The sequence below is a fragment of the Betta splendens genome, chromosome 15 (assembly GCF_900634795.4).
Source record: "Betta splendens chromosome 15, fBetSpl5.4, whole genome shotgun sequence".
NCBI classification, from domain to species: Eukaryota; Metazoa; Chordata; class Actinopteri; order Anabantiformes; family Osphronemidae; genus Betta; species Betta splendens.
Genome location: NC_040895.2, coordinates 8,230,822 through 8,253,143, shown reverse-complemented (window position 1 = coordinate 8,253,143; position 22,322 = coordinate 8,230,822). Strand labels below are relative to the sequence as shown.

General features: G+C 42.1%; 1 long non-coding RNA gene across 4 annotated transcripts in view; it reads left to right on the top strand.

Moving 5' to 3' along the window:
• LOC114870591 (uncharacterized) overlaps positions 1–22,322 on the top strand; it is an 89,397-nt gene that overhangs the window by 1,718 nt on the left and 65,357 nt on the right. For 3 of the 4 annotated variants that reach the window (XR_008692531.1, XR_008692530.1, XR_005898648.2), the window contains exons 2-3: positions 6,343–6,499; positions 19,936–20,060. This is a non-coding gene — a long non-coding RNA (uncharacterized LOC114870591). Of the gene's footprint in view, positions 1–6,342; positions 6,500–19,935; positions 20,061–20,268; positions 21,365–22,322 lie in introns of those variants that run through there. The other variant, XR_003788360.3, reaches the window with a different exon arrangement.

The window sequence follows — 22,322 nt, the reverse complement described above, 5'->3', positions numbered from 1 at the left end:
ATGCTTAATTGTGGATCTGCAGTATTATACATTAAAGTCTGACTGATATTCCTTCCATCAATCTTGTTTTTATTTTAGCACAATTCATTTCTCATTAACCCCAACACTATATTTTACAACCATACACCATTTGTTTCCTCCCCCTGGAAACTACCCCAACTGAAAACTGCCATAACCAGAAATGTGCATAACATCTGTAAAGCTTATTGTACAGATGAATTCACGCCTTCTTTAAATGTTTTTTTAAGATGTTTTGGCTGAAAACACTTGGGGCCTGTGTGATGACACTCATCATCCACCATCACTTCAGACTTCACTTCACACAGACTGATGAGGGTTGTCTAATAACTCAAGACCCTTGTCAGGGAAGAAAGGAGGATCGCAGATTGACACTTGCAGTGGAGTAAACTAGGAAGGCTGACAGAAGAGCGCTGGGAGATCATGCGTGTTGCAGTTTGAGTGAAGCAGAGAGAAAAGGAGATGTTGTGAATGTGGATTAGCGGACGTGCCTCCAGCTGTTAGAGAGAATGACTGAATAAAGGGTAGAATACCAGAGTTTTAGTAAATTAAAGGTATCTGCAGCTCTCACCTCCTCTTAGTTCATCTTGCAGTCTTAAATGGAGCTGTCACAGTGGCAAGACTGCCTTCACTAAAGGATTGCTTTCTAGCAGTGGGACCAGATGTAACCTGCATCTGTCAGGCTTCATTAGCATTGTCATTCTGAAAAGCAAACTTCGTTTTAGCTTTTACAAATGTTATTGTTAATCCTCCTCCAGTTTGTGTCTTGAGGCAATTCTGATTTTCAATTTAAAGCTTGTGGCACTGAACTTTTAATCATACTTAATCTTGTGTCTGAATGTGCTGTCATTGTGAGTTTAACTAAACTTGATTAGTTTGTAAGTTGGATCATAAAATTAGGCTCATCTCCGCAGGGATGCTCTCAATTTTACACTTGAGCAAGCCTCTTTTCATGTTTTTCAGAGTGACAGAAGATTGAACTTCATATCTTTGCTTGAAATATGTCCTGTTTGATATTGATTGATGTTTTAATTTCCTAACTTTAGCATGTATCACCTTGGCTTCTCTTCTCCACATTTAATATTATTACAGCACTTTTCCTTTTAACATGGGCTGGGAAAATCATTTTGAAGTCACCATGAAAGCGATTCCCTTCCTGAATACAGATGAATGGTGGAATTATATATATATAGGGAACAAAATGCCCCACACTGCTCACTGGGACATCTCCATCTACATTGCTTTCATGTAACTGTTAGCTGTGAGCTTTTCTTAAATATGTGATAAATAATAATCGTTATTTATACATTACATTTCTGTTAATTTCCCTATTAAATAAATGTATGTTCTTTTTTGTGTAGATATGTATCTGAGTCGAGAAAACCCACATCAATTAAAGGATTTTGAAGAGTATACTGTAGTTACTGTAGATGGAGTTTGTCCCTCCCCCTAGTGGCGGTACAGAGAACAATAGTCTTTATCCACCCTTCCTACACCCCACCCGTGTTTTCCCTAAACTAAAGCATTTTACTATAAGCAAAATGTTTTGCTTTACCAGACAATCAGGTTTTCAGTAGTCTGTAGTACCTTCTCACTGTAACATCCATTAATGACGCACCCAGTGGTGAACTTTGCTGTTTGGCTGTTGGAAACAAGTCGTAATGCAGAGCTATATTTAAACTCTCCCCTGGGGTGCCATTAAATCATACAATTTCTTCGTCAGTCCTCGGTGACCTCATTTTAATTCTCACATCATACAGCATTAAGAAAAAAACATTAAATAGAGAATATTGAATTTTGTAACTACTGTGTTATCTTGTGTTACAGTATATATTACATATGATATTCTTATCATGTGACACTTACAAGCGTAGTGCTGCATTAAAATATTGGAATGAAATGACCGTGACAATAAATGTGGTATAGTTTGTTGTCTCTTAGTGTGTGTGTGTGTGTGTGTGTGTGTGTGTGTGTGTGTGTGTGTGTGTGTGTGTGTGTGTGTGTGTGTGTGTGTGCGTGTCGCCTGCCAGTAGGGAGAGTTGTAAGAGTATCTAGGAGTTGAATAGTTCAGCAACGCAGTCAAACCATATCGAAACTAGAAAATCTTAAAAGGTCAACGCATCAAGCAGACCCATTGTTGTCCTTCACTTTGCTGTGGATAAGTGGAGTCACTCAGCTAAAACGGATATAAAACGTGTGTTGCTGTTTTAGTCGGGGGAACAAAACAAATGGGCTGAAACATCACTTTGCATTATATCCTTATAGACCAGAAAATTCAATTAGGCTTTAGGTTTCCTTTAGCAGCAAATTTAATTTGACGATATGTGCCATTAGTTCTGTAAGCTACACATGTCTTCATATGCCTAGAGTGGCAGTGGCAACCATCATATGTTAGCTTCAGGTGTTAACATCCACAGGGGATGAAATATTCCCCCGTGTTGGTTTTTTTTCTTCAGAAGCGACCAGGAAAAAGGGAAAGGATGTGCTCAGAGATGGATATTTATAGAGACTGAAGGAGAAAGTGAGATTGTAGCCCGAAAGGTTAAAATAAGAGCGAGCACTACAGTAGAATGACAGAGATGTCAGGTGAAACTGGAAGATGGTGCAGAAGAGAGATGAAGCAAGATGACTTTAAAATGGACGATGCTGCAAACATTTCCAGAGTATGTGTAGTGTAGACGTGTCTCTATGGGTCAAGTTGGCACTTTATTGTCTGTGCTGACCCTCGTTAAGTCCTGCAGATGTTGTGAACGAGTCACTGAAGGGGTAGAAGAAATATCTTCTTAGTGTCCATTCTGCATTTATATGTTCATTGCTTCCCCGCTGCTTGATTCCCTCCTTCCTCTTAAACATTGCTTTATTGCAGCGTCTGTGCCGCAGACTTAATTTAAGTAGCTGAGTTGGTTAGTATAGGCAGCTCTAAAGTGTTATTAATGTTGAAAAGCTCATACATAAGTGAGAATGAGAAGCCATAATATTCCCAGCTGAGTGGAATCATGTCACTAAGCAAACATCTAAGTCATTTAGACACCTCTTCTGAAGTCAAATTTGTCCACTGAAGCCATTTCTTTCCAGGGAGCCAGGAGTCTATTGGCCTTATGACACCGAATCTCTGTAACTCTTCAGTCTCTCGGAGAGCCTCCCCCCCCAGCTGTAATTACAGTTTCCTATCTACTGGGATTGTCCTGACCAGGCCCACTGAGACCGCACTAAATCTCCGTGATGTCGTCAGCCATAGGTGGCTGCGAAACCAGAGAAGAGGCCGGGCCTCCTGGAAGCGAGCGTCTCTCCTGGGTGGTTGATGTATGGATTGACACGGGCTGTTCTTAACAGATAGACCCCACCCCAACCCCCACACACACACCATCTGAAGCCATTGTCACACGGAGCAATTGTGTTCAGAAAAGATAGATGGGAGTTTGGCGTGTTGGGTATGGGCTTGAGAAAATGTTGCCTTTCGGACATGTGGTTGATGAGACGCACAGCGCAGCAGAGACACTCATTTCGCTGCTGCGAGGGGAAGGAGTAGCACAGCGACAAATGAGGATATGTGGAGGAAGGTGTTAGTTCCAACTGAGAGTTTCTGCATAATATGCTAGTGTGTGGTGCTGCCCGCTGCATATGTTCCCTTGGTTGATGTGTGATGCACAGGCAGGGCAGACGTGCTTCATTCATCAGTAACACACATTAACAATAGGACACTTCATTTGCGCGATGGATGAGTGTGAGGATGTTTTCACTCTTTTATATAACAAGTGTCCAGGTTGGATTGGATGCAGGACAACTGTTGAAATTCAGTACTGTACATTTTTTTTTGCTTCCCTTAAATAATGCATTGCGCTTTGCAGTGTGACTCAAGAAGACAGTTGTCTGAATGACTTTAGATTAAGCTTTTATATTGTCATCCAAAATCAGGTAACGCAAAACGCCAATGTGCACAAATATGGAATGCTTAGAACATTTGCAGTACATGTAAATGTCATTTCCAGCCATGTCTTTAAGTGTCAGTCCACAAGAAAAGTGGGAGCAGTTGTACTTTGAGCCGCTCTGCAATGTTATCGAATTTGCATTACTATGAAAACTGAAATCTAAATTAAAAGAGCAAGAGCCACAGATAGCTGAAGGGGCTTTTTTAAAGCCTGCTTAGTCGACCACAGTTATTATGAGAGTATCAATTCACATTACGACACACTGCTGTTCCACTCATTTACAACACGCCGCCAGTACTCAAATGGGAATATCACAGTTACTGTATTTAAAAGTCATATTCAATATTTGTTATTCTTTCTGCTGCTGCTGGAGAGGAATGTTAATAAGCCTCATAAGCCTTGCAGAGCTTTGACTCGTCACTGCACCGCAGGTTTTATCCTGGCTTGTGTGAGGCAATGCGTGGTAAGAACTTCACATTCATGCCTCTATCTAAAGCTAGTTGCAAATATATTGGCTACTGCAAACTTGGGGCCACAGTTTTGTATTGGAATAATTTTTGAAATATGCATAAGAAAGTGTAAGAGGACAGTATCAGCGGGTCGGTTTTTGCTGGGCATGACTAAGGGCCAAACACGGTGGTTCCTCTCATTTCCTTTTCTTTGAACGTACTGTAGTTCATATGGTCTGATAGAGCGGGCCTTAGATTGTGTTTGGTTGAACACAAGCATGAAATTGTAGTTATTTATGGATTTTGCTCAGTTATGGAGGCAGTGACTGCTGTTCGCCTCACTCAGTATTATCTGAATTATTTTTAAGTCCCGCAGAAGAGAAGGTTGTAATGGAAAAATTTTGCCTTGTGCTGTTTCTTATCCAACACACTCGTCATGTGCTGGTTAGGTGCAATACTGAACATTCTTACACAAACAAATAATCTCTTGTGCCCTGACGTACATCAAGTCTAAACATCTGATGCTCCATTTGACTGACTAATAATTTCTGATATATGTTTGTCTTTTACACCCGGACTCTGGCTCCATCCTATCTGACTCCCCACCAGACCCAAGGCTGTTAAAGCAAATGCATCTTGTCTTGGAAGCTCGGTGTTCCTTCCTTTGGATAACAAGACATGACGATGCAGAAGTGAGAAAGCAAACATTCTCACTCACAGCGAGATAAGGTGGCGCAAACAATTCCATTGCTGCAGAGAGACATTCCACCAGAGCCAGAGAAAGGGGTTAAAAGGCAGAAGCAGCTTGAGGATCGTGGGCTCTTTGCATCACACCTTCGTGGTGTGTGCACTGATCTCCCAGCTGGTTTTTGGTTTGTTGATGTGCACGATCAACATCCATGCTTTTTATTTGCTTTCCCCATTATTTTTATTTTCTTTATTATTTCAATAAATCGCACAAAAAGACAACTCTCTCATCTGCTTCTTTATGGAAAATTTCCACCACAAGGTCGATACAGGAAACGTCCACCGCGAAGATAGGATTTAATGTTTCAGTTCTGAAAGAGATCCATAAAACAAATGTCTCTTTTGTTCTTTTGTAAATTGTAGGGTTTGAGCTTAATAAGCCAGTGAGCTGGTTAAAGGTGCTTTTTGTATGGGGTTAAATCTGAATGGCACCATGGAAAGGCAACATTCAACTTATATGAGCCACTGTAGACAAGAAAAGAATATTTATTAAATTGGCAGCTATTCAGAACCTCCTCCTATCTTCAGTCGTAACAAAACAGACTTTATTTATCTAATAAATAAACCCATGGGTAAAAGGGTGTTTCAGTCTGGAATGACTCCGGTTAGAGTCTTGCATGTGGTTGTTTCTCATCACTTGATTTGCTTGTCTTGAGACTAAGTCCGCATGTAAATAAGGAGAAATCGAGAGCGGTGGCAGCTGGCTGTGACACTGGTGGCGACAGGCATGTGAGTGGGGGAGGGCAGACGAGAGGTGAGTGACTGACGGGCATGTGTCAGCGCGCCTCCTATAGTAAATGTTAAAGGGGGGCAGGGGGCGCTCACTAATTGGGGCAAGATGCGAAAGTGCCTGTCACTCATCATCATCTTCACTAATATGTTTGGAGGCGAAAGGCAGCAGAAGCGCCGCACCAAATGGTTTTTCCTGGCGGTCAAAGGAATGGAGCCGCCAGTGTTCTGATAAATCTAAACCTGTCTAATTACATTTTTGGACCTCTATACATTTAATTTTGCAGACGAATTCAGAGAAGCTAGGAGTCATATTGTTTTCCTCTGTCACATTAGCGCTCCATCAGCAATTCACCCACATTCAGTAATTATAGGGATGTCACAGATCGTCATGGCCACAGTACAGTACAGGTCTTGGCCTTCCAGCGTCTATAATTTTTCCCTGACCTTGATTTGTTCCCTTCTTCCAGAGCCCTTTATGTGATGTCCTGAGGGAAACGATGCCAGAGATAAGGAGAGTGGGATGCAGCCTCTGGAACCGGCTGTGAAATTAACAGGACAGATGTTATTTCAGCCCACTGCTTAAACCGGTGTGAAAAACCGATGGTGACAGTGATAACAAAGCAGGTAATGAAATAGTAAGCGCTGTATGTGTTTACCACTCACACCGTTTTAACGGTCTCTAACCAGAACAGTGGGCTGACGCGTCACCGCTTCACTTCACATGATGCCAAGTTGCATTAAAGGGTTTATTTTGATTGCAACATACCTGTTTAATGTATTGTTTGCGTTCAAATACCTGCAAAACAGTTTAATCGGGTGTTCTCAAAATTAATATAGCATAAACCGTGATTAGAATATCATGCTACCTAAGTTTTCAGTCTCCTTCTTTATAGCTGTAACGCTACAGTAGCTGAAGTAGTGTCTTTCTCAGCGATGCTGTGTGAGTGAGTCTTAACGATTCGAACAAAGCTGACCGGTAATATAGTTTAATTTGAGTGGCTTTTAAAAGCTGCTAAGATCTCATTTCCATAACCCTCTAACTGGGAAAACAACAGCAATCACGACAGTGGTTATTAGCATGAAGTGACACCCCTGAGCTGCAGTCAAGCAGCAGGTGGGTAATTGGCCCTGAGTTGAACAGTGGGTGCTCTTTGGGGCTGTCCTTGTCCCATGATGTAGACACTGGCCCCTGCACAGGGCTGACTTATCAGCTTACTGCCCTCTGAGCCAGATGCAGCATTTCATAATTAACCAAGTAAGACGAGCAGGGTCACATAGAGATAGCACAGTTCTGTGCTGCAGTCGCTGCAGCGCCGCTGAAGCTCGGGCCATTCGTGCATAGTAAATGTCTTTTTCTTCCTCTTCCGTTCCCAATGTCATTTAATCAGATCTACAATATGTAGATTATTGGCATGCAGACAGTGTGTTAGTGAGAGACAAATAGAGTTTTATTGCTGAGAATCAGACGGCACTCCAGAGGCCTCCTTGGTGTTAATTGAGGTGTAATGCGGTTTGTTTTGCTGGCCCTTCCAGCAGCCCTTCCCAGTCCATTGAATTGGATCCCCTGCGAATACTCTCTAATGGCCTGAGTTATGCCTGTGTGCTTTAAACAACCTAGAACCGCTGAAAGGAAAATGCTAAGGTTAACACTCCAATGACACTATGCAAAATGAAAACCCATTTAAACAGCACCACGGCATTATACTTACAGTTAGAGAACTGTTCAAAGACAAACAGATTAAAGGGAAGAGTACTGGTGAAATACTGTTTGTACCTATCTGGCCTATCCATATTTTCTGTTTGCGTACATAGTGGCTCAACCTGTTCAGTGCTGCAGGTGACGTTGTATAATCAAAGGATGACTAACAAAGAAATAGTTGTACTTTGCACTTGTAGCATTCACCATAATTTGCAGAACCTTTTTATACATTTTAACGTTTCAGTAAAATGCCATTTTAACTTGGGGTGGTTTTATAATTTAAAAAGGTTCTCAATCCAAATGTTTTTTCAAAGCGTGTTCAAAGCACCTGAGGACTAAATTAGAAAATGTCAGCATGGAGCATGCATGTGGTTACCAATAGAAACCCACAGACCTAACTGTGATCTGCTTATTGAAAACTACTGTTCAGATCTGTTCACTGATTGTGCCATTCCGTTCAAAGAGACATGCTGATTTTCAAAATAGCTCAAAATTTTATTCAGTTTCCAACTTTTGATTTTCATCAACAGATGTCAGTGTGTGCTTCCACACATGAGCGAGGCCCAGCATCCTCAAACAGCACTCACTGTACCTCGTTTCTAGCGGAATGAATTGCACTCTGTGTACTGGAAAAAAACTATATAGTATAATGAAATTATGGATTGATCTGCTCCATCTTAATAGTACAAGCAGTGACCTCATCATTCAAAGATGCACGTGTTGTATTGCAATGATATTTGCCTGGGCCAAATGAAAAGCTTCAGTGCTGTATTCACTGGCAGCAACGTGCAATAGTGGTGTTTTCTTTTTCAGTTATGAAAGGAGCGAGCAACCAGGTGCAGGTCTGTGGGGAATGTGTTTATTTATTAGCGGCAGGCGTGTTGCATGTGCGGGACTATATCCGGCTGAACCGATCATTCTTGAGTGACCTTTCTGCATTGGTGCCACTGCACTGCAGTTCATGAATCTTTAATGGAAAGGCTGGTTGTTTTGGGCCTGCCAAGCTTGGTTTGCTGCCTGACAGGAAGAGACTAACTGAAAGGCAGCGCAGAGGTTAAGAGCAGTGGGTGCTACAAACAAAGGACACCAAACACAACCTCTGACGGGTATTTTAAACACATAGAGGTGTCAAAGATAGCAAGCGAGGATCACATGGTTTGTAATGTACACAACCCGCGCTCCCTTTATCTCATTTGCACTGACACACTGTCATCTCCCGCCTAATTCTATTATATTGCCTCTTAGGTCCTGCATGACTCTTGACCTATATTATTGTAGTTAACGCCACCATGAAGAACAGTGGACAGCTAAGGAGATAAACAAGAAGCTGTGGTAGAATGAAAACCGTGGGAGGACTTCATGTAGGATAAAATGAGTACACGTACGAGAACAGCAGGTACAACAAGATGTACTGCCTGTGAGGTGTCATCACAACAAGGACTTTCCAGTCTGAGCCTCAACCTACAGCCAGTGATGCCTTATTGTGTGTTTGTACAGTACGTGCACATATTTCATACCTACCGCTATAAACTCTCCTGACAAACACCTCAAAGGACGACAATAGCAAGAAGTTGTTTGCGGCCAGAAAAGATAATATCGACAGGAAATGGGAAATATAATTGTTTTTTACAGCAAACTGAATCTACACTATATGTGTGGAGGAGCGGTTTTTGGCAGGTTGGCCTTAATTAAAAAAAAAAAATCGGTACAACACATCATATCTCTGAAACAAAACCTGCACAAGTTTGCTGATGTTTGACTATAAAGGCAGAAACAACATCAAATCAAAGTCCAATCAGTTTCTCGTATCTGTGTGAACCCCCCCCCCCCCCCCCCGCTGCTTTATGCAGGGGACGACAAGAAGGGAATACTACTCTAGTGTGTCGTGAAGTGTGCGAGAGCGAGGCTACTTTTGACGCCATCAAAGTGTACGGAAACTTTAACTTCTGCGGTACGTTTTACTGGCAGGGTGGCGTGGCGAGATAAAACCGCCCTCTCTGAGCTGAAATGTGAGGGGAAAGAACAAGCAGATTAGTCAGCTGCATTAACAGAGTGGGCAGAGTAGAACTTCAACAAACTCCCCACTGCACTTCTGCATATTCAGCTCTCATATGATCTCTTGGTTTGGTACTGTCAATTTGCACAGTTTAATAATATCTGTCAAGTTAAACAAAGGGTGACAATGAAGGAGGACATGTTTTTTTTTTAATCATATCATATAATCTGCACATAATAAGTTGAAGATGTAGTGTGTAGTTATTATTTAAGCCTGTTAAAGCAGTGGACTTACAATACTAGTGAAGTTGCAAGAACCTGCAGTAAGACCCTCAGCTGCTTCACCAATTTAAAGATTCAAACATCACCTTGAGGCGTCTCTTTAAATTTCCATCGCCTCTTAGTTGGGAGAAGCACTCAAGAGGGAAATAGATGACAGAGCCCTTTCTGTCTGGATCCGGGCTGTGATGCAGAGAGCGGCTCTCATTGATAATGCATCAGGAGAAAAACCCCATCAGGACCATATCTATTTAATGCATGAAGCAGACAATCATGCATGAAAGTGTGCATGACCTCTGCTTCCGAACCTGTGGCCAAGCTAAGCTGTCCTCTATGGGTTGTCACTGAGTACAGTCGCTCAGGTCTCAGGGACTCTGCGACTCCCCTAGACATTGGTCCCGCTCCGCTCTAGACAAAGGACTGAAACATTGATGAGGTGTCTTTATGCCAGTTGGGGGTTCAGTATAACCTGGTTATGGTGGCCTCCCCACCTCCTCTTTCATAGTGCACTTCATCCTCATCATCACACTCCATCTCCTGCCCTGTTTGATAGAGCTTTTAGGTGAAAACATAAACCCGGCGTTGAGTGATTACCAAACACGCTCCTGCACAGGAAGGACTGGCATTTCTCTGTCTTTGTTGTGCATCTGACCTTTAAAAATATCACAGATTAAATCTTCAATTATTTATGAAGGCTAGTAGTGGTGATGGAGACAAGAGGGGGTGTTGCCACATTAAATTAGGGATTAGGAGAAAACATTGTTTTTATTGTAGCTTTTGCTCTAATCTGACTAGTAACATACAGTCATGTGCTGAGACTCACAGACATATTTCTTAGTATATTTTTAACTTATTTGTGCTTTCAAGTTTAAAATACTACCCCTGAAAACACAGATTCCAGCAGGACTAACATCTGATTAAAGCATCCCCGCTCCTCTTGTCACCAACCCTCACGCTGCAATGTTTTTGACACATTCATTTTAATGTAATCTAATCATCATTATGCAAAAAATAATGGGTACGCAAACAGAGAAAATAATCACATTATATGGCCGAAAAAGGATTCCCCGGGAGAACAGTTAAACCAATGTTTGATGTGCAAATTCTCTTTTTCGTCTGAACCTCTAGTAAATGTCACTAAGGGACACTGGGGAGGGGCTGAACATCTCAATTAAAGAGTGCTAACATGCATCATTGCAAACAACCCATGAAATGAAAGGCATCATTTAGATTGATCTGCAGCAGCAGTGAGAATAAATCAGAGCAGCAACCTAATAACGCAACACTTCAGGGTGCATCTGAAAATTGCAGATAGGAACTTAGAACGGCATCTGCATAATGACATTCTGTCTGATGAGGCTGGTGATCAGCACGTGGGGGAAACGGTTAGTGATGCTGGGGTGCGGTGTGGCCGTGTGGTGCTCAGCCTTTCGTGTGCTTACAGTCTGATTTCTTTGGACCAAATGGGTTAAAGGCAACAAAGTGATTTGTCTTCACTTGTAATTAACCTGCTTCTGTTCTCATGCCAGTTGAGCACTTTCAAGGGTCTTGCAAATGTGCTCCCTGGCTTTGTCAGCCTGCATTGTGTATCGACAGGCATCTCAAGTTGGCACTGCACAATTGCTAATTAGCTTACATGCTAATGATTCTAATGTATGTGATCCTGTACATTTCTTAACATTAATTATTTAGCTTAGTTACAAAAAATACTTCTGGACAAAAGTGTTTCCTTTCTTTTAACTTTTGCTCATTGTGTTTTGTTAATCACACTAGTTGCTTGGCATTATGCAATCACACAGATGTTTTATGTTATCACAGGTTTGATTGATTCCTTTTAGATCATACCACAGTTCAGTACAATCTAATCCGTCTAGCTACTCTAAATGAGGGATCTTGAAACTCTTTTACAGTATTTGAAGTCTTCGCTAGCAAGTTTGAGAACAATTACTCAGATGAACATAAAAGCTAGCTTTCATTAATCAGAATATTAACTGCTTAATATGAGAAACTGATACACAAATGTAAGTATTGTAGTTAAGTGTAATAGCAACAACAAATATGGCATATGGCTTTGTGCAGCAGCAATAACAAGACAATTCATTTATTTTGAGAGAACATTGTAATAAATAGAAATCATACTGAGTATGAAGTGCAGTGTGCTACAGGCAGTTTGGCACCAACTGAATCCATAGTCACAGGTCCAGCATGTGAAGTATTAAGTCCACAGTATCAGGGCTTCTTTTAACAACCCCACTGAGAATGACCTAATTAACTGGCCGAGGAGGGGGCGAAGTCCACAGCATGGCATGTCTTACCATGGATGTCACCTCAGGTTGCTCTGTGTGCCTCTTTATCTGGAGAGCGCCGGGGCGGTGTCATGTGAAAAGCTTAAATGGACAGACAGTAACACATTTAAACACTGACATGCCCTTTCCTTTTCCTCCACGCTGAATGTTCTTCTATTACTTTCTTCGGGGCTAATGGAAAGACGAGGCCGGTAAATAGGCTCTTTATTTTCCACTGCATGCGCTGTATAATATGATCTTGAGCTGCGCATTCACTGCTTACATTCTGACTGCGTCCTGTGCGCGCAACATATTACAGCACTTTTGTGCTCAGACTGTAATCTGGACAGTTCTTGCTGGTAACCGTCAACATATTCTCCAGCATCTAATGCAAATGTAAATACAAGATGTTGAAGATTAAAAGAATTACTTGGAATCTGACGAGGGGGGAGACGGCATTTACGGCTTTAGATGACCCAGTTTCCAGGCATCCATCCAGTGGCTTAGTTGCTCTGGAGGCTTCTGAATGTGCTCTAGTATTTGTGAGTTCTCTGTGCAGTGTGCATTTGTATACAGTTCTCTGTTTGTGTGTCTATTTCCCACACACATGTCTACATGTTAATTATTTTTAGTTTAGAGTGTGTGGGGCTTCTTTATTTGTATTAGTGGGTTCACATCCTTAGATCTCATAAAAAACACTGACCTAGATATAATTAACCTCCTCAAAGCATCACTAAGTTGTATTTAAAAGTAGCACAGCACCCATCAGTCTGCTCTGCGTGTTGGCACCGAGCCGCTCTCCTGGGTGAAGTCAGGTTCCTGATAGAGAGAGATACCGCGGACTCCCTGCAGCATCTGCGGCTAGCTGAGTGCTCAGAGAAACGTAGCAGACAGGTGCTGAAATGCATAAGCTTGTCTTTAGGCGTACTCAGGGCTGACAGGTACTTCACACCAAACACACGCGTGTCAGACGAGAAGAGCTCCGGTTATTGTTGAAATGAGCGTCCCTCATTAAATAGCAGAAGGATGATTAATGCCCCAAACCGCAGCTTTTGCTTCTGTGTCACATGACGGACAGGGATTCAGATATTGTTAATGTTGCTCAGGTAAATACTTAAGTCATTTTTTAAGATTCAGGTTTAATTCCTTTAAATTTTTCTTGAAAACCGGGGTGACTGTATCGACGGCATGCTGCGGTTTACGTGTGAATCCCGTGTGATAGGATCAGAGTTATTTTCCATGTTCTCATGAATGATTGATTTCCTCTGAAGACCTCTTAGAAGTTCAAGATCCTCTAAGTAGCTCATGCATGTATCTAATTGCATAAATTAAGATTTAGATCAACTGTTGTTCATGCCCCCAGTATGTCATGAAGTGGCGGAGAAAATGAATTCAAGGATGTGTAATAAGGATTGATATGATTACTAATGGGGATGTAAAGCTTTCTTGAACAGGAAATTATCTAGACTAAATGATTAATCATACTTATTAAGAGCATTGTCAAACATCTTTTATATCTGTGTTACACAACTACTGTAGATTAATAAGTCCAGCACTGTACGTTGTTTTTCATTTAAAACCCTGGAATTAAATAAACTGGATTATATACATTTACCATCAGCATCAGTGACCTTCATTTGTGATGCTCTAACTTCATCCTATGGCTGACACTAAGTTTACCAAAGGCACTCGGATTCTCCACCAAACCCTAACACGCTATGTCTTACAGGATAGAAGCAAAACTCTGCAAAGACCTTTTTTCTTGCACAGTGCAGCAGTGCTGATGTGTAGTTTCTTCACTCTCCCTCGGGGAGGTGTGAACCAAGGAGAAGGAAGGGTAGAGACAGGAGAACGAGGAGGCGGAGAACACAGAGCACGGCAAACTTTAAGAAGCGCACCATCCTCATTCCGTTGCTTCACACGTTCGACATTGGTAATTTAATTCTAATGATTTAATGAATATTATTGCTAATGACGGTGGGGCTGTCTTGCAGAGATGCACTGTGCTTCTTTGTGCACTCACTATCTCACTCATCGTTGTGCTTTGTTGAATTGAAGCAAACCCACGCGTAGGTTGAGATGAGCGCCGACAAACTGCGCCTCCGGGGGAGTTTTATGATATAGCTGAAAGATAAATATTACAAGCCTGAGTTTGTTCGACTATATAAAGAATTAAATTAGTGACTTTATTCAGTATAGACGATCTTTTTTTCAGTCCTCGTCAGAAAGGCAACGCTGCGGAGAATCCTACTGGCACCCGGTCCCACCCTGGGGCCTGGGGATTACATGTGCTGCGTACTCGTTAAAGCCTCTAAACCCACGCCTCCACGCAGCCGATCTGACTGCAAAATCGCCGCCCTCGTTCTCGGCTCCACTCCGCCGGCCACGCGGCTTCCTTTCTGCCAGCTGTTTACCTCCCGAGCGCCGCAGTGAAGGCCGGAGCGCCAGTAAATTTGTCAGCTTGCCTCTGTGTGCGCTTTATCACCTGGGAGTCGACCCCCTGGCTCCCCATCAGTTGGCTGCAGTGAGTCTTGGTTCGAAAGTAAACGCGTCGGCCTATTTTTATGTTTTAGTGTATTTTTAGGTGGAATGTGCTGAAAGAGCCGTTGGACGAATCGTACACTCACTGTGTTTTCGTATGGGCAAACGCACAACGCATCTGCGATTTCAAGGGGCGAGTTGAGGACCTCGAGCCGAGGAGCGTTCGGGGCAGAGCGCATCAATTAGCCGCCGGCAGTTCTTCAACCTCGCCTATCGGCATTGCATCACATTTTAATATTGCACCGAGGTGTGCCACCAACGCACCGCTGACACATCAAAGGGCTTCAGAAAACCCACACTCCTCCTCTAAGCCACACAGCTGTGTCACAGCGGGTTTTTTGGGTAGGCCAGACAGGCGCGGGGCCGGGCCAGGCACGACTAAAGACCTCAGCAGACACATTAAAAAATGGATTCTCCATTTCTCACTTTGATAAGTTAAAGTTATCAGACTGGCCTGTGGGTAGTGCTTGATAGTTTCCTCATCCAGCATGGCGTGCGTGACCCTGAGGGTTAAAGAGAGAGATGATCTGGATCATGCGATGTGCGTGACAGGGCGGTGGTGATGAATGCATTTTAAGTTCAGCTCTTCCTCAGACTCCTACTTTCTTTTGCCTGAGTTACTTTTATGGGATAACGAACTTAAGCATGTAGTTTGTCTATGAAGCCAGGAAAGGCACAGCAGGTAGTTTATCCATTCATCGCTGTAGAAATTAATAATGACTATCTCTCCTTGAAATTCGGGATGTATTGTTGTAGAGACTCTATTTACAGGAGCACCTTTGGCAGGTTATTGCTGCCTCCTCACCTCTGCTCTGTCTCTTCCTTTCCGCCTCTTCCGTTACTTCGGGCAATATGAGTTTAATGCTCTAAATTGAATTCTCTTTTCATGTTATTCTTTCGCTAATTAAGAACTTAATTATGGCTGAGAGTAAAACACAGGCAACAAAAGGCGCTCATGTTTAAAACATCCCTGGATGCACCATGCTTCTATTTGCATCCCTGTTTTTTCTCTCTCTTTGTGTGTGTTTTGTGAAAAACGCTTTAAGGGTGAATAAAAATAAGCAACACCAACATGGTACATGCACATGACGATTCCTGATTCCTGATTCCTGAGAGTGTTGAGTGTTGAAAAGATATTCACTCCTGGTTGGACTCATTAAAATTGTAGGCGTTCATGCCTACATGCCACAAAAATAAAATGAATATTTGATAACTATATCAAATGAACAAAGCACAACTTTATTAACATCTGTGTTTTAGCATCCAAGTGTTTTAGTATAGTTCAGTGTAATATTCCATAATTAGGACCATTTCTCCTTCATTTTAGTGCTTTGAACAAGGGCTGCCTGCAGGACGAGTCCCCTGCCCGGGGGCGCCCCACTCCCTAGACCTGTCGTGTTCACATACTCTACTGTACCGTGCCTGTCTCTCCCCTGTGCACACGCCCGCTCACGCTGTCTCCGTGGGGCCAACCCTCCAGCAGCTATTTGTCACAGGCAGATGTTTCAGAAAGCCATGACCTCCAAGTGCGGTGGCTGGGGAATGGAAGCTTGGTGCCAGTTGTGATTGGAAACCTGCAGAGCAGAGAGGGCTTGTTGAAGGTGAGTAATACAAGCTCCTGTTAGGTCCTGAGGTCAGCTAATCTCCCATGGCAATCAGGAAAGCAATAGAAAGAGTGAGAGGTCCCCAAAAGGGGCTGTACAGGCCCTGACATAGCGGCGATGGGGCCAGATTGGGACCGACTTTCAAGGACAGCATTTAATGTTTCCCTTCCTTCTGTTTCACTCTTATTACAGGATTGGATCAAACATGGCTGTAGAAATATAGCATGGTAAAGGAAATCCTAACATGCATGTCATTGTGGCTACTTTTAGCTTAATTGTATCACAGATGGCTGCAATCAGTGATTACAATATTATAATATACTATAAGAAGCAGACCGGTTTCCATTTGGGGAATAGGTGGCTCTCATTAGCGACATTTGAGCATAATTGAACTAATATGTGTAAAAAGAAAAGTAAAGTAAAATACGCTGCTATGAGCAAAATCCCATCTGTAAGTCAGATGTGAGTTTTGCATTTGAGAGGTGAAACTTCTCTTTGTGATGCAGGAAAATGTCTTCAACACTTTCAGAAATGACACAAATGCATTTTTGTTTTTTTTATTAATACAATGGGTGTTGATAATTAAAAGTCAACATGATACCTTGGTTTTCCCTCCCGCGCTCACTCAGACACACACACACACACACACACACACACACACACACACACACACACACACACACACACACACACACACACACACACACACACACACACACACACACACACACACACACACACACCTGCTGCTTTGGCTCTCGCTGCTTGTGTTTACAGCAGGTTTTGCTGTCATCTTACACTTTGCAGCTTGCGTGTTATTACAATCCACAGCCGTGTTCCCACAGACACAGGTGGATTTGTTCTGAGGCCATTTGCATGTAATTTAATGGAAATTTAAATATGACATAGGTAAAATGAGCCAGGAAAGATATGGATGAACATTGTGGTCGCTGTCACTGTTGCCTGTTTCTGTGAACTTCCTAAATTGTTGATGCAGTGAATACATGTGCACTGTTTAAGTGTTTCTTGTGTTTTTTTTTTAAATGTTTGCATGTGAAAAGCCATTCATAATTTACTGAGAGAAAAAATAAACTAAAGGTGTAAAAGAGAGCTTTGTGATTAAACTGATTTTAAATTCAAATACTCAACAATTTGATTTTGTAATGATGTTGTAGTGTTTTCTTTCACTACCACAATTCTCAGTGCAGCCCTTTGGTTTACGATGGACTATTTTCACTCTGTAATAGCCCAAACCTACATTAGATAGTTCACTTGCTTGCAGAGCTCATTAGCATTCTGCCTGTGTCGCTGCAGAGCCAATAAGAAATAATAAGAAATACGATTCTTTAGCGCATTGTTCACTGAGCAGCAGCTTCTAGGACTGGATACAAGGCTCTCTGCCTCCAGTGTGTTTCACATTATAAGGCCTAATTTGAAAAGATTCTTCAATAACATGCACCGTGGGGCCATACGGGCGCCTTCACTCGCTGCCTGGTCAAAAGACAAACAAGTAATGTAGTAAAGGTTTCACCCAGAGCACTGTTGTAGGATGTGACTGGTAAATGTTAATGTGGTCTCAGGTTACGTTTACAGGAAACCTATATCAAAAGGAACACTTGTTATTGTACACTGACTGTAGCCTGATGTTGACATTCTTTTATCTGTGTTCAGTTCCACCAGGATGTCTGACATTGCATTACAGTATCACACTGTTGTTAGTTTTATGGATATCATTTATTATCAGCGATAAAGGACCATGTGAATGGATTCTGGTGTGGGAAGGAGAATTCTCAGGACATAATAAAATATAAAGTGTATTAAGTATTATGCGTTAATGTAACCCAGAGAATCCTGTCCCCAAGACTGCACATGTTAATGGCGTTGGAGTTAATGACCGTGAGTGTTAAATTGAGAGTGTAATTCAAATATATCTATGGTTTTTATCATGGGTATTATCATTATATAGTTAGTACTGTATATACTGTAACCATATGCATGTGTTGTAGTGACTCAAACTTACAGTATTTAATCCCTACCCTTCATTAACTGCATCATGTTTACCTTCCTATACTATTTTACTGGCTATGAAAACCCTATGGTAACAATATAATGGTCATTTAACATTTATTTTGTATTGTATTTTTTATCTACTGTACAGTCCAAAGGTATTTAGAGATATTCTATTCTAGTTGCTAATACTGTATTAGCTTAAGGCAATGGTGCGAGACCAGAGCCACGTTTACTGTACTGTACAGTACAGGGGTGTGATACCAGGCTTGACTTTGAATTCCTGTGATTGGTTAAAAAAGGTTCCTGGCTCTGAAGTTTTAGAAGTGAACATTTCTGCAAGTTGTTCAATAAATCTGGGTCACGGGAGCCTTTGACAGCACCTTTCATCCTAAGAGGGCTGCAGAGAATATTCCAACTAAAAATTACATACTAAAGCTTTAAAGTAAGTCATTCTTTTCAAGACTTTCTGTGTGGGCATATAGAGATTTTTTTTCTACCATCTAAATATTTGTTTGTCTGTAGGTTAGATGTGCTTTTTTTAGATTCTACCCAACTGCTGTATCGGCTTTGGCAAATCAAACACGTTTAATTTCTATTTTCTCTCCTGTCTGTCTAATATGTTCTCATGCATTCTCAGAAACGCTAAAGGGATTGTAGCACTGACAGAAATGTTTTTATGTATTATGATATTGTAATACATCAAGAAATGCATTTGCTGAATAATATTTCAGCTTCCATAACGAAGATAATAAAGACTACTCATCTCTTTCTTCTCAACTGACTGCACATGCATGGACTGCGGTTATATAATTACGATGTGGTGAAATCTGTAATTAATAGAAGACTTGGCACGCACATAATCCTTTGATATAATTTATTAGAGTCCAGTTCTGCTGTCCTTTCCTGTTGTTAGTGTTCCTCCTCACTTGGTCTATCTCAATGCTTTAATGCTGAATTTGAGGCTGGTGCTGATGACAAATCTATTTCCCTGGACTTGATTCAGCTGTTTCTCCATCTGGCGATTCAACACCTGGGTTTAGCCTTCTACAAACAGCTTTTTCCCACTTTTTCTTCATCTCCCTTTGTAGACTACATATTCATGTTTCCACTCTGCTTTCTTTTGTCTTCATCTGTATTTCCAAACCTTTTGCGTGGGTTTTATCCAAAAGATTAACATATTAATAATACTTAACAAATTACCTGAAAAGTGTGCATGCGTCGCACTTTCTCCAGGGTTTTCCAACCATTTGTGTGACTCAGATTTGAATTTCGAAGGCCACTTTTTATACTACGGTGTAGCACAGAGCTCTAATGAACACTACAGATGTGTCAGGCAAGGGAGGAGGGGTACGCCAACGGCAATGTAAACAGCAGCCAATTACCTGGCTGGATGACGATCCCTTACTCCTGCTTAGTGCATGCAGCACATGTGAAGGGGCCAGAGCATCTGCTGCAAGGCCTGGCACCCGTCTATAGCACTCGCTGATATTAGGCATACGGCCCTGCATTGTGCTCCTTTAGGTTTGCTTAGTTCAGTTGGTCCCGTCGTAAATAGAAATATGAGCTGTATGTGATGCACCGATGTGTTCTTTATATAAATATAACTCAGCATTGCACTTGTTTTTATTATTTTTTCTTATTATAAAGCAAATAGACACATGGAGGCAGAATCTACGCAGCAGGAGTCAAACAAGGAGACGAAGAGGGAAAGCGTGAGGGAGACTCGCCATCTGGATGTTTCTTGAGCTCAGCCTCGGGCGAGATTGGCCAGAGTGAGTGCTACCTTGCCGTTATGTAGACACTGTAGTTTGTTTTATTCGTGCATCTAAGGGTTATATAACGCGCACTGTGCAGTATAACCTTTATTTTTTAGAATAAGTAAAGCTTTTTGAAATTACCAATGAAGCCATTTCCCTAATAAGTCACATTTGGCAATCTGGTGTCGCTTGCTTTGATGCTAATGCATGCAACTTTTTCTAGGGCACATTTAACTTGGTCTTCTAGCTCTTATAACTGCTGCAAGTTCATCATTCAAGCCTTTGATGAAGTAAATGGAAATTAAAATGATGTGGCCCCACTAAAGAGACCCTAACACTGAACATGTGAATGAGGGAGCCAGTTAATAATTTGTTTCAAGTCGCACTAAATTCAGTTCTCAGCAGTTTTGTTATGTCACTACAGGGAAGAATTATGTCTACAGAGGACAGATGTTCAGGACTGAAGTTCACAGTCATTTCACAATACCTTATGGCAAAAAGTTAAATGTAAAAGTCAAAGAGTTTCATGTATTATTCTAATTTTATTCATTTCCATATGTCTTGTCTTTATGATTTGCATTTTATATCTGTGTTCTTCTTATATGTACTCCCACAAATGGAACAAGTACAACTGAATAAATTAGCTTGATAAACTGGATGAAGACGTCAAGATAAACAAACTCTCTGCACAAAGTCCTCATGGCTGAAAGGCAGTGTGACTTTCTGTTAGTGTAGTCAGAGGGTAATGTATGTTGACAGGTCTTGACTGAAGGTAGCTCATTATACAGCACTATAAAATAAAAAGAAATCAATGTTAGTGTTGCCTGGCCTCCCCCCAAAAGGGATGCAGTGATGCATTGGCTCCGATGTCCACAGCACAATTTCCTGGGACTGTGTTTATTAAGTGATATTGCTGATGCATCGACTAAATGAGGATGTCCTCATCGGAGTGGGCAGGATGCAAACATTGTTCTCTTTGAGCTCAGCGAGCTGCAAAGGCGGCATTTCTTCCTGCAAGCTAGTCTGAGCCCTGCAGGTAGACGTCACTGTTCTATCTGGACTCCATAATCATATTTCATTCCTGTGGATTGCAGTGATTGTGGTGTGATGTAACTCCTTTTGCGGTCTTGGGTGTCAACGCTGTCTCAAGGGTTTCCCAGGGTGGTCAGAGTTGCATGCAGAAAGAATACATCTCATTATCTTAAAGTGCTCTGGTGCTGACATGCGAGTTGACAGTGCCGCTGCCGTGCGCGAAGAACAACGCACCCCAAGCTAAAGTGGCCTTACATTATTCTGCCGGGTACGAAGGCCCGCGCGCATCCAGGCCTCCTAGGGGTTTAAATTAGTTACACCCCTGTCTCTTTGTGGCCTCTGAAGCCCCTTCACTTCTGCTGCACGGGATGCACCACATCTCTGGTGGCCGCCCAACCCACACGCTGTACCAAGACAGGAGCTATCTTTGAAAATAACCTTGAGAAACTAGGACTGGAGGGGAGGGTTTTGGTACACTTGATTTGCCTCCTCTATAATAAGACTACATGATTTGGCCTCTCCAGAGAAGCCGTCACATCACAGACAATGCTGAATGCTGCCCTCTAAAGCGCTCGGAACAATGCGGTTAATGGCTCGGCTTAAATGCGCCGCACTTATGTAAGCTTTGTGTTTAAACGAAAAGGGAAACGCATGGGAGGGGGGCGGCAATCAAGTAACCAGGCACCTTATTAACCATATGAATGTGGCTTATCTACGCGTTGCACTATGCTGAATACCGTGGGCTCTGTTTTTTTGTCTGTGGCACTTATATAGACTCATATGTGCGCTCATATGCACTACAGCCTCATTATTGCGCTAATAGTCTCCAGTCTCCAGTGTTGCCCTGTGGCCAGCGCTACTGTCAGCGCTGTGACGCCCGCCATGAAATATTCACCATACCATGAGTCATGTGCCGACTGCGGGGAGAGCTGCGCTTCACCATCCTGTTCCCCGATAAGACCTGGAGAAGAGGAGCCGCTGCTCACTTTGATCCTCTGCCGGGCCTCGCGACTAAACGCTGTCTCTGCCCATGACGGACACTTTCCATTTAAACTACTTTTTAATCTATCATGCTATGCTGAACTCATATTAGTGTCTTGCTTCAACAGGGGCTGGTTTAAACCTTGTGGGTTGAGCGAGAGGCTACTGTAGATGGAGCAATTCAGAAAAGTCAGAATAACAGCTGCGAGCGCCTTTTGTTTCACAGACCATTATTACATTAGGCCTGACATCTGGTTTATGTAC